The sequence below is a fragment of the Mytilus californianus genome, unplaced genomic scaffold (assembly GCF_021869535.1).
Source record: "Mytilus californianus isolate M0D057914Y unplaced genomic scaffold, xbMytCali1.0.p SCAF_6, whole genome shotgun sequence".
NCBI lineage: Eukaryota > Metazoa > Mollusca > Bivalvia > Mytilida > Mytilidae > Mytilus > Mytilus californianus.
The window spans coordinates 69374151-69388463 of record NW_026262712.1 but is presented as its reverse complement, the minus strand read 5'-3'; positions in this window follow the sequence as shown (position 1 = coordinate 69388463).

Sequence of the window (14313 nt, the reverse complement as noted above, 5' to 3'; positions counted from 1 at the left end):
TGCTGTTTTCTTTTCTTTAGGGACTGATTTATTTTACAGAACAGAAGGTGGTGATGAGACAACTTTCCATCCGAGACCAAATAACATTGATGTTAGAAACGTGCAAATGAGTCCATGTATTTTCTGTTTTGTAAACTGTTTATTCATTTGGTCATTTTTCATTTTTTGCCTTGACCTTGTCAGTTTGTCATCGACTTATGTATAGAGTTTCTGCAACCTCTCTTTAAAAAACAAAGATAGTTTTCTGTTTCGTGTCGTTTTATTTGTTGTTATGTTTTTTTTACTAGTATTAATATGTTTTACTTAACAGTTTAAAAATGCAGTACTACGTATACACCAGTGAGATAATACTTAAATGGAAAACGGTATCTTTAACCTTACAAAAAGTAACGATAATTAGAGATGTTATGCTGACTACAAAAGGTTTAATATCTGAATATTTACTAATAGATAATTTCCCAGTTCTAAATTGATCGCCTGACTAAGAGGTTGGGATTCTTCCCCATAATGTATTTTTTTCTATCATGTTAATCACGTCCTTCTTAAACAGTCTTTGGATAAATACTCAAAATTTGTCAAAATATTCTGTCAAAGTATTGTTTTGATATATAATCAGTTAATTTAATAATCTGCTTAAGTACATATGGAGCTATAGAAATAAGAAGACGTGGTATGAATGCCAATAAGACGACTCTATATCCAAGTCACAATGTGCAAAAAGTAAACAATTATAGGTCAGAGTACGACCTTCAACACAGATCCTTTGCTCACATCGAGCAACAAACTATAAAGGGGCCCCGAAATGACTAGTGTAAATCTATTCAAACAGGAAAACCAACGGTATAATCTATCTAAAGAAAGGAGAAACAATTATGAACCACATCAACAAACGACAACAACTGAACAACAGGTCCCTTACTTAGGACAGGTGCAAACAAAAGCATTGGGTTTAAACGTTTTAACAGGCGCCAACCTTCCCCTAACCTGATAAAGTAGTGTGAAAGTACAACATAGAAAAACACATTATAAAATATTAATTGAAATGGCTTAACTCGATCGTAAAGACATATTAACAAAAACAAGGAAACATACACTGAACGAATAAATTTAATCTGTGACACAATATAAATAAATGATTACTAAAAAAGGAGGGGTCATATAAACTTTATTAGATTGAAAGAGTATTTGAAAATGATCGTCTTGTTAAATAGATTAAAGGGAAATTTGCCCTTCTATTTGTTACAATATAATGCTATTTTTAAGCTTTCTTTCAAATGAATGTTAAAACTGAAAACTGTATTATATAAATAGAAATTATCTGTTATTCAAATAAAATTTTACTATTACAAAACCTAATTATCTATTATGATTATGATATGTATTCATTAATCCAGGTGTCGTTGACTTTATATAATATACTTTCAAAGTGCAGGTTTATTCATTTCTAAATAAATTGTGCTTGTTCATTTATTTTTTAACAGAAAATCTGCGACAATCAACGACTTGATATGCAAATCATTAACAAAAACGTGCTAACTAAACTATAGGTAATTAAATGGTATTAAGCATTTTTAGAATGTTAAATATAGGGAACATCCACAGATTACATTCTACATATTTGGTTTTATAGCTTTTCAACAATGATTTAATGGTTCGTCCTTCATATGATATATAATCATCTTCTTAACGGGACACAAAATTAATAGTATTACGATTTGAACTGAACCATTTTGAATGCTATTTTTTTCATATCGTATAATGAAAAGTAAGTATATTTCATCTAATTATTCAATTTATACTTTCCCGCACCAATATAATGTTAAAATTCTGTAACATATTTTCAGAAGGATATCATAATGTCTTTATGTATGAAGAAAGTCAAAAAGCATATTCTCTACTTTTTAGAGAGGCTTTCTGCACTATAACTAATCCAGACTCGGTAATAAAAATGATGCATAATGATCCAATAACCCCGCTTTAAAATGCCGTTGCTCTTGTATAACGATGTTTCTTCAACAAAGTTCTATTCTTGGTAAAAACAATAATAGTACAAAGCAGAAAGAACTACCAGCAAATACACGATCAACAAAACCAATCTCTTAGTCATCAATAATATTCTAGTCCTTAATTTTGGGGAGTGGTCATTGTTGAAAATGCACAAAGATCTAGTAAAGCCTTTTTATTAAAAGAGAGCAAAATGTTAGCGTAATTGAAATTTGAAAATTGTAATCGTTAGCTATTATCCACAAATGCTATTTCAAACTCAAATATTTACAATCTCACGTTTATAGTTCAAAGTGAGAATTGATCTGTCATATCTGTTAAAGGAGTGACAACTATATTCAGTCATTGTTATACTTAACGTTAATGATATCTTTCAAAAGAATACAAGTTTTAAAGAAAATAGGTTTTTTTTTTAATTATTTGGTTTTCCATAACCGAAATAGACAAGAGATGGTATTTAAAAACTCACAAATTTTGTAATTCAATATTATATGCAGATATTTTGACATTTGATGATCGAATCTTCAATATAACATGAATGTCCCTTCATATAAGAAAATAGAAGACAGTGTTAGTCATGCAAATTGTTTATCAGTATATTCTCGAGGATCTAAACATGACTAAATATGAGTTGGAAAATTAAAATTGATATGGAAGAACTAACACACATAACATTCAAAAAGTATTTTCTTGTTTTTTGTTTTGTTTTTGTTTCTGTTTTGTTTTGGTTTTTTGGAGGACAGGGACATTGTTTTTGTTGCACTTCGGTGCTCCTGTTGTTCCTTTGTTTTCCTCTTATAGTTGATGTGTTTCCCTCGGTTTTGGTTTGTAACCCGGATTTGTTTTTTCTCAATCGATTTATGACTTTTGAACACCGGTAAACTACTGTTGCCTTTATATTGCTGACTTGGTACAGGCATTTTCTTATGTCGAAATAGAAAAAAAAGAAACAAATTGATATTCCATGTTGAGATGCAAAACCAAAATGCCAAACCAAGTTTAGCAAAGACATCGCAGCAGGGGCGCTGACAATGCTGTTTTGTAAACGTCCCCCAACAATGTTTTCAACAACAGCAAAAAATGTTTCTGAAATAATACGATGAAATAGAAGTTGTACATATTAACCTCACAAGAGCCAAAGGGTCAAGTGAGATATTCTCATCACTTTGCGTCTGTTGTAAGCGTCTTCAACGTCTTCGCCCGTTAACTTTACAAATAAATATTTTACTCTAAACTACTTGGCCATTCGAAACTAGATATACCTAACTAGATGATCAGCCACACAATATCTACACATTTGTCAACTTGACCGGAATCGTCGGACAAAGGAGTTGTTGCCCTTGAATGATGTGTTTTACTCATTTTTCATGCATAGCCAAAACTGAAGTATATAGAAAACGCGACCAGCAAAAAGCGATCAACAATAAATGATTTGCAAATATATCAATAAAGCCGAAAGTTTAGTCGTCCCCTTACAGGAGGTATTGCCCTTTCAATCTGATTTGTCCCAATTATTGCTCTTAAATAACACTTTATAATAACTATAGAGGATATACAGAAACCTTAAAACAGCCAATAAGAGCAAGCAGACAAGATCTACAAATAAGTTAACGAAATTGTAATTCCACTCTCTTATAAAGTTATTTCCGTGAATGACGATTTTTCGCGATTGTAGTTTTTTAAGCAAATACTTTAATAGCAGATAAAATATAAATAAAAACAGAAAAACGGTCAGCAATACGAGACCAACAAAAACTATATCTGCGATATCAAAGCAGTTCTTAATGCTGAAGAGTTGACATTTGAAAAAAACAACATTCTGGTGTGTGAAACAGGTTCTTTAACTCCTTTAGTTACCTATAACATGTTTGGTGATGAAAACGCAGCATGTTAGATTGATTACAATTTGAAAATTGTAACCGTAAGATAGTATCAACAAATGCTATTTGTGATGTTTAAAATCTTTCCTTTAAAGTTCAACGTATAATGCAAGAGTGACCATTTAATAATGTTAAATTTAACGTTAATAATATCTTTCAAAAGAATACAAGTTTTAGAGAAAACAGATTTTTTTTCGGAATTATTTGGTTTCCTAAATCAATTGAAATAAAAGAGAGTATTTAGATATTAACATATTATTACTTAATTAATATTAAATGCAGGTCTTTTCACATAGAATGATTCATATTACTTTAATGGTATGTCTTATAAGAAATCAAAGATAATGTTTGTCATGCAAAGTGTTTATCAGTATATCCTCGAGGACTTTTACATGACAGAAAAAGTTGAAATAATTAAAAATGATATGATAGGAATAATACATATGACATATAAAAATTCTCAACATATGCATATTATTAAATCAGTGGTACAGAACTATTTCTATTCTATTTATCTTGTTTTTAATTTGTTTTTGTTTGGGGAAGGGGAGTTGTTAAATTTTCTTTTTAATTTTATAAATGCAATATTAGTATTTTTTCAGAGAGTGCATCTAACTTCTTTTTAGAAGAGTGTAGTAGAAATAACATTTGAATATATTATATTTTTTAAGTCGGTTAGCCTCCGTCTAAATTGTGTCCATAACAATAAAAATCTACAGGAGTATATTTGTTGTGCCGCTGTCAAAACATTTATTTGTGATAGTATTACTTGTCAGGAGGAATAGCATGAATTCATTTCGACGGTCACTACTACATTTCGGTTGGACTTTTTGGGAGCATTTGCTGTGATAATTATAAAAATCAGAAGATATTGTATGATTGCCAACATCCACCAGAGACCAAAAGACGTAGACGTTAACACATATAGATTTTAGTACGGCCTTGTGCAGAGAACAAACCCCATACCGCATAGTAAACTGTAAATGGCCTTGAAATGAGAAATGCAAAATAATAAAATGGGAAAACTAACAAAACGAAAACCACTGGATTACATGTTTCTTGTGGGACAGGTCCATGTAAAATGTATTAGGTTTAAAAATGCGTGCTGCCGCAAAACCACCACCTTGACTGTGACAGTGATGTTACAGTACAACATTCGGGGAAAAGAGGGCGGGAATGTGGTTATGAAAATTGAAACATATCCGTCGTCATCTGTGACAAAGTTATTCCATAACCCTGATAACGGCCAACCAACTCACAAAGGCGTCTGTAGAATTTACAAAGGGATTATTTCACCTTCACCTCATGGAACACTAGGTTTAATAGCTTTCTTGTGAACATCAACTGTCTATGAAGGAAATAATGATAAGAAATACAAGCCCTGAAATATCTTATGAATTTAGTTAACAACCGACCATCATTGTCAATTTCTAGATAAAAGTCAATATCTGAGACAGACTTGACTATATCTGTTGTATCCTTTATCTCAAGTTTGACGAGAAAGATGCGTTCACCAAACTTAGTTATATAAGCATATATTTTCAATAGGCAAGATAAAAGTGTTATTGGTCAGTAAAAATTCTGATTTACTACTTTTGTTTTTGAACACTGGAACTACATTTGCTATATGCCATTACTCTAGTAAAATACCAGATTAAAAATCGGATTAAAAAGATGCAGATAAACATCACAAAACTAATCAGCAGTTAAACAAGTGTTTTCATTAATAATGATATCTTCACTAGGTGATTTATTATATTTTGAAAATTCTTAGCAGCTTTGATATTTTCGTACTATTGTCCAATAATTTATTTTATTTCTCATGATACATATCAAAATAAGGTTCCGAGTTTGCATTATACTTTGTTTCCATATCCCTAAAGAAATTGAAAAGAGATGTTAAGTCTATCTGATTATTAACTTTCTTCTTTTTTACTTTGCAAAGTTTTCAAAACTTACGGGGGTTTTTGGTTTTAAGGGTTTTCATTTTTTGTTTATTTCAATCACAATTAATCATATGATGGAATACAAAGGATTTAAGGATATCAGAAAAAAAATATTGAATTGCATAAAATCGAGAACACTTGAGGAAAACCTGTCTTTTATACTTGACCCTGAACCTGAAATACTACCCTGAATAATACAAAAAAGGCATGTGTCTTATCCGCTCCAGCAGCTTCAACAAACAATGAAAACCAAATAAGAACTGGAATTCAGGCTTAATATATTAATCATATTATCACTACCGTCACCCCTTGATACATGCAGCTGGCTTTTATGAGACTAAAATTTAACAACATGCCAAAGGAACAAATTTCAATTTTCCCAGTAAATACTTGTTATTTCCGTAAAATAAAATAGCCAATTATACCATTAGCATGATACAAACAATAAATTGTTGTTCAAAATGGAATATTTTACCTTGGAAGCAATTTTTTTTTTATAAACTTAAAACGTTGAAATTAAGTCAAACTCATTTGTCAGTACTTATACCTCAAATGCATTCTATTTTAGCAAAATGCGATTATGCATATTTATATAATAGAATTTATGATTCAGCATAAATTCGGTTATTAGTGTACGCATAGATTACTTGTGTTATTAGCTGTTTCACCTCTATTAAATGTAGGCTATCAGATGTATGTTTGTCAATTCGCAATATGACTGCGCACGCGATCTTTTTCATTCCGACATTTGAAAGAAACAGACGGAATATTATTTGGTGATTTAAAGATTTTTGTATGTGCCGGTTTACATGAATATTCCGTAGTGATATTTAGTTATGGGCACATTTCGCTGCGTTTCCTTTAAATATGCGTCATTTGGCGTCATATTTCATTTAGCATCCAAAACATTTGATATTGTGGGTCTCTGTATCCCAGGACCACCACACAAAAATTTACGAATCTCTGTTTCCCAGGATTCATTTAATTGGATGCTTCATTTATTGTAAAGAATTAGTTATCTAGTTATCTATTTGTAGTCTGCCAATATGAAAGGTGACTACGTTTAATTAATTATCTATTTACTATATATATATCTTAATTATTTATCTATTTAGTTATCTAGTTATCGTGTGGTAGTTTGCCAATATGAAAGGTGACTACGTTCATCCAAATATCTATTTACTATACATATATATATCTTAACTGTTTACCTAGTTATATGTGTTTATAATTTTATAATAAAGCTGTGGCCAAATACTGCCAATACCGTGTTTCTTATCATTGCGCATCAATAATAAATATATTTTAAAAGAGAGGATCCTATTAACTATTTGGAAGTGTTGAAACTGTGGTTATGTTCAGCTCAAATCCTTTTTTCCGTAACAAATTCAAGTATATATGTCAGTGGGAAAATGACAGATAACCATCCATCATTATCTTACAACTATAGATCCGAAAAAAGAAGATAATATAAACAAAAGGTTATCAACTCGAGATCACCGTATTTATCAAATTATCACGCAAGAGGCTTATCATGGATTTTAAAACTTGACAATGAAAAAATTAAGAGAGGGTGACTACATATTATTGATGTATTCTGATACCACCTGTCACTATTTTTTTTTAATATATTATCAGTTCACACAAATATGTAATTATTTTGAAACTATTGTTTTAATATCCTCGGGTAGAGTTCAACTCAAGCGGAATATGTCTGTTCTGTTAAGACCCGTTCTTTGGAGACTCGGTTTTCTATATTACTGACTGTAGGAAAATTCGGTCAAGAGCGTACATAATTTATTTTATGCTAGAAACAAGTGACATCATGACGGATGTTTTTGTTTGGATACTTAGTTCGCAAATATACATTTTTTTATTCATTCAGACAAAACTTTGAAGTAAATAATACTTGTGTGATTGCATGAGTGTTTTACAATAATAAAAAATTAAAACAACAGCATTGCATATTTTGTGTCCAAATATGCCCCAGTTTAATTTTTTTATTTGTGCTAGTACTGTTTGCAGTAAGTAAAAAAAAAAAAAAAAAAAAAATAGAAGGGAATTTGTTGTACATGTAGCGAAACGGATTGAAAACTAAAATTGTTTCATCATTTCTTTATATTGTCGTATTTGCGCTTAACTTATTGTTTGATCAACTAGTAAAATATATTATGGTTGACTACTTTTCAATTATTATCCATCCTGTCTTGTGTCTTGTAACGGACAAAATGAAATAGATAAATTTTTAAAAAACTAATTTATTAACATGATGGGTGAAGAAAAGAAGACTCAAACAACGCACAGTTTTAAATATAATTTGTTGCTTTGTATCAACCGATGCAGATGCTATTTTGTTTTCTTCAGGAACTGATATTTAAATAGAAAGAAAGTTGGGAATGAGACAACTTTCCATCTGAGACAAAACAAGGTAGATGTGATCAACGTGCAAATGATTCAATAGTTGTGTATGTTGTGCTTTGCATACTGTTGTTTGTTGTTTGGTCTTTTTTTATTGTTTGCCTTGACGTTGTCATAAGCAACTCGACGGGTGCCACATGTGGAGCAGGATCTGCTTACCCTTCCGGAGCACCTGAGATCACCCCCAGTTTTTGGTGGGGTTCGTGTTGCTTAGTCTTTAGTTTTCTATGTTGTGTCATCTGTACTATTATTTGTCTGTTTGTCTTTTTATTTTTGGCCATGACGTTGTCAGTTTGTTTTCGATCTATGAGTTTGACTGTCCCTCTGGTATCTTTCGTCCCTCTTTTGTCATCGAATAATGAGTTAATTATATCACTTAGGTAACGTCAGCCTCTCTTTAAAAAGCAAGCATACTTGTATGTTTCATTCCGTTTTATTTGTTTTAATGTTTTATTTTCTAGTATTATATATTTACTGAATTTAACAATGCAATTATACATTACTAAGTATACACCAGTGCGATAATACATTAATAGAAAAAAAAATCTTTTACTTTACAAACAGTAACGATAATTATTAAACATTTTGCTTATCGAAGAAAATACTGTTTTAATATCTGAATATTTCAATATTTTCCCAATTCTAATTGTTTCGCCTGATTAAGAGGTTGAGATACTTCCTTATCATTTTTGTTTTTGTTAATCATGCCCTTCTTGTACGGTCTTTGGATATAATACTCAAAACTTGCCAAACTATTCTTTCTCATTATTGTTAGAGAGATAGTCAGATGTTGATGATTCAATAATCTGCTAAAGTACCCAAATGTAACCATATAAAGCTCTGCTCCTTTAAATGTCAGTAGTTCGAAAGAATACTTAAGTAGATTTGAAGAATATCTGAAAATGATCGCCTCGTTGAAAAGAATCGAGTGAAATTTGCCATACCATTCGTTACAATGTAATGTTAGTTTTAACTCTTCCTAAAAAGGCTATTTGGATAACATTTTAACGAGATTCTGTGATAAAAATGATACATAGTAGTTTTAACTCATTTAGAACCGTATAAGCATTCTAAAATAATACAGCAAAATTGTCCTGGCAAAAATATCAAATAATATTTGAAAGTGCGTAAACTCCGCGACCTGTAGAAATTATTCATTTGCATCTGTAAAAACCTTAAGAAGTTGCACCATTCGTTTTCGTGTCATGTGCTTTGCATGCGAAGAAGAAATAGCCAGTTTACTTCTTATAGGAGTTTTTGTTTTTAAACTACGAGGGTTACACTTTTTCTGCAAAATATAGAAGATTGGGAGAATCAGTAAGTAGCCGAAAAGATAATCATGACAAAATCTACAAATAAGTCAACAAATCCTTAATCATAAGTCTATTCCTTTTCAAAGTTATTGACATTGGATAACGTTGTTTAAGGTAATATTATGATACAAGAAAGAGAGAACCTAAGAGCAGAAAAAAGACCAACAATACAAGATCAACATGCTCAACAAAAAGGAAGATCTTAGTCAAGTATGTTATTCTAGTCCTTAAATTTAATAATTTAGATACTTTTAAATTACTAAACCTAACGTGCAGTTTGATTATTTAGCTTTATGAAAGTTATTTTTTTTAAATTTTTAATTAAGAAATTAAAAATAGAAAACGGGCGAAAAGAGAACATCATTTACGCATTTGGAGTATCTGTAGTGTGCGAAACGGAATAAAAACGGAACGGAACGAAACGAAACGAAACGAAACAAAACGATGGAAACATGACGAAACCAAATTAAATGCATAATAAATTTAACTTAAAAGTTAATGTAAAAAATAAAACAAGAGGCAGACGGATCTCAGCGGAGAAAAATGAATAAAAAAAATAATATTTCTCAAAATCGGAGAATAATAAATCACTTTGATTATGATCATTCTATAGTAGGAATAAAAAGGATGAAACTAATCTAATCATTTTCAATTACAAAAATAAAATAATTTAATAAAGAGGTTGTATTTTTCAAGCAAATCGGACATCACATGAGATATCAGTATCTTGAAATTTTTAAGGTTTTGAATCTATAGCTTAAAAAAAACACACACTATTTCTAAACCTATTTGAAGCTGCAAGAAACAGGTTAATTTTACTTATAGTGAAAATCTCTAACAGAAGCCAAGCAATTCAGGTAATTCTCTTAGAACTACTTGGTTTTTACAATTAATCAAAATATAACAGATAATTTCGAACTAATTGTTCAAAATGGACAAAAGAAATTCAAGGTTGGATAGTTTACTCTTTTTTCACTATTGAGTTTGTTCTATACTCTTGCTCAAACGTCACTTGCTTGATAAATCGCCCACCATTCAGGAGTACTGACATGAATACTGATATAATTTATAACAGACCTTTCTAAAATTGTTTACCTACAAGGGGAAATCGGAAATAGAAGTATAGTCACTTAGGTCCTGTTCCGACCGGCAGTAAAGCCCTTGCAAAAGTGGGGCGTCCGTTTGGTTACAACAACTCTTTGAGGGGTCCGTGACGTGTTGCTATTGAAAATTGCTGTCCCTATCCAATATATCCTAATTTTTCAAGTGGCAGTCTAAATTTCCCGATCTTCATCCCGGAAGGTCTCTATTACAGGATCTACCTTTTGTAATTATTGTTAATTTGCTCTCGTCCTGAACATGCATGAAATATTTGGCACTGGACGTTAAGCAACCAACCATCAATCATCTAAAATTGTCCGTTTACAAAATATTTTTTTTTAAAGAAAGTAATGTTTTAACTCCTTCAGGCTAGGTTGCCTGAGGTGGATTTTGCTTGTTTGTAGGTCCCGTTTGCTCTTTTAGCGCTTCAACTGTGTCGATTCTTATACATCATTGGCTTTCAGATATTCAGTTTTGAGCGTTCCGGATGTAGGCAAATCCAGAAAAGTGCTTCGGACGTATGCAATTTATATTTAAAATTTTTAAATTTCTATTGTGTATATTCCATTCAATTCAAATGTTATTGTCAAAGGAGCAATAGTACATATATGGATTAATTGTGCGTTTTTTTTTTATTGAATTTTTTTTTAAGCAGGCCTCTTTTAGTAGAATATTTATGTTCATATTGATTTTATTCTGATTTTTCACTGCTATTCCTTAGTTTTCTTACACCTATTTATAAAACTCAGGGGTTCGCCACTGTAATATATATCAATCATAAAATATTATTGACTGCAAAAACAATGGTAGAATGAAATGAAATTGATAGGATCATGAGTCCCTGTATTCGGTTCTAAAAATAAAGACCGTTTTAAAAAAGACCCAGTGAATTCTTATATATCGTAATGCTGCAAGGTTATTGTAAAATGTTTTCAGTACAATAATTAGCATTAAGTCCGAAATGGTTAAATTTTATCAACTTTGTAATATTTTTTGTGACTTATTGGGAATATATAATATTGTTCTTCACTAAATTACAGTTATAAATTAGAAAAATCAGTTTTAAATATCAATTCTTTCTTTTTCAATTTTCTTCAAAACGTCCGGACCGTTTGTTAAAAGAACTGGATGTTTTAAATGTTGCTCGCGAAAAAACCCAGACAATGTAAAACGCTGAATTTTAAGTGAAATTCTAAATAAATTGTGCGTAGTTTGTGCTTAAAGTATATATCATAATATCAGAATAAGATGAACAGTCATGAATAAAACTGTCATATTAGCGAAATAGCAGTAAATCGATCTGATATCATGTGATATCACTCGAAAAAAGTGGATTCACCGGACAAACACGATCTCATCCGGACACTATACCTACCGTGTTACACGACGTGATGAAATGAGACACACAACGACCTTGATCATGTTAAAACAATAACGAAAAGAAACCAAAATAGTTTACCATTAAGATTGGTCACTTTGTAATATGTTTATCGGTGACGTGAACTTTTAAAAAAATATTTTATTTATTAACTACTGTACAGTTTTATTTAAACAATGTTTTTTTCTTCTTCAAAATATATAAATTGGATCATGCAACAGGCTAAGCATCTACAAGCCCTCTCCAAGAAAAATAAATTGCGAACACAAACACAATGACAATATAAAAGATATATTTCATTATCAAACTACCTCACAACTGAATCGTTAAAATCATTAACATGGTGTTGCTCATTTAATTAAAACTGATAAGACGCATTAATCTAAATGCCGACATATACACATGTATAGATCGATGCTTAAAATACAGCGGCAACTATTACAAAAATATTCAGGCTGAAAATAATCTTTATGTGGTATGAATGTAGTCAGCTTTTACAAGACATTCTGAGTTGGATATTGAAGTTCTACCTTTTAACATCATCCGTGGTCCAAGCTGCTAATATTTGGTCTTACTCAATGCAGCCTGTATAGCGATTAAGCAGTGTAAAGCAGATATCAATATAGAACAAATGAAATCTATGCAATAAACAATCTTCTACTTTCGAGGCTAGCACAACGTTCATTGCGACACCATTCATTAATTAAGTATTTCACCTATCGTGCCAATACTTTTTAAACAATTTAAATCAATGATAAAAGGCAATATATGATCGTTATGTAATCGATAAAAACATGAAAACAAGACGTTAAAAAATTCAGTCCGAAGAGTTTTTTTCTGGATTTACCCTCATCAGGAACGGACAAAGCCAAGGATCTAGTCATAAGAACCATAACAGTTGATAAAAGGCTAAAGATGATTGTTCAAAATGTATGTTCAATGATTTCATCTGCCAACATGGATGCAGATAGTAAGAAGTCGTAAAGCAAAACAAAATATCAAATTTGAGGGAATACACGTGTATAGAACCATTTATTTGCTTAATGTACAGTATCAAATATTTCATACCTAATCCTATCACATTTTTTGGCTTACTGCGAGTTGGTCAGTTTTCACTTTTCTCCTATATGATGGGCGCTTTATCAAGCAAGTGACGAATGTGCAAAAGTGAAGAACAAACACAAAAGGGAGAAAATTATCCAACCTAGAATTCCATTTGTCCATTTCGACCAATAAATGGAATTATCTGTTCTCTTTTGATAGATAGTAAAAACCAAATAGTTCTGAATGAAATATCTGAAACGCTTAGCTTCTGTAAGAGATTTTTTTACTATACGTAAAAAAATCTGTTTCATGCAGCTTCAAACAGGTTTAGAAATTTTTTTTTTTATAATAGATGCAAAACCTTAAAAATGTCAGGATACTGATATCTCATGTGATGTCCATTTTTTATTTTTGTAATGTAAATGATTAAATTTGTTTTGTTCTTTTTATTCCTAATTAAGAATGATCATAATCAAAGTGATTGTTATTTTAGAATTACTATTCTCCGCTTTTGAGAAATATCATTTTTTTTATTCAATTTTTCTCCGCTTAGATCCGTCTGCCTCTTGTTATATTTTTTAAATTAACTTTTAAGTAAAATTTAATGTGCATTTAATTTGGTTTCGTCATATTTTGTTTCGTTTCGTTCCGTTCAGTTTTTATTCCGTTTCGCACTCTACAGATACATCAAATGCGTAAATGATGTTCTCTTTTCGCTCGTTTTCTATTTTTAATTTCTTAATCAAAAATAAAAAAAATCAAACTTTCAAAAACCGAAATAGTCAAACTGCACGTTAAGTTTAGTATTTTAAAAGTTTGATTAAATATATAAATTATTAAATTTTAAAACGAATTTTTAAATTTCAAAATTTTAATTATTTGCTGAAATTTTCAAAATTTAAAAAAAATTTGGAATGTTGATATTTTGAAACTTTGATCAAAAATCCAAAAAACTAAAATTTGAAATCTTTTTAAAGTTTTTAATTGTTAAGTGTAACACGGACCGTATTCAAATATTTACATATTTCAATAGGAATTAGAGCATACGTTCTTCGTAAACGATTAAAACGACATAATCATTTCGTAACTGTGAAAAAAAAACCAAGTCGTATTTCGAAGTTGACATCAGTATGGTACCAGATGTAACAGAACTGTGGGCAAATAATCCATTTAGTTGACAAAGAAGAGAGGCGGTCAATTCAACTACCCGTCTAATGAAAAAGAATTGA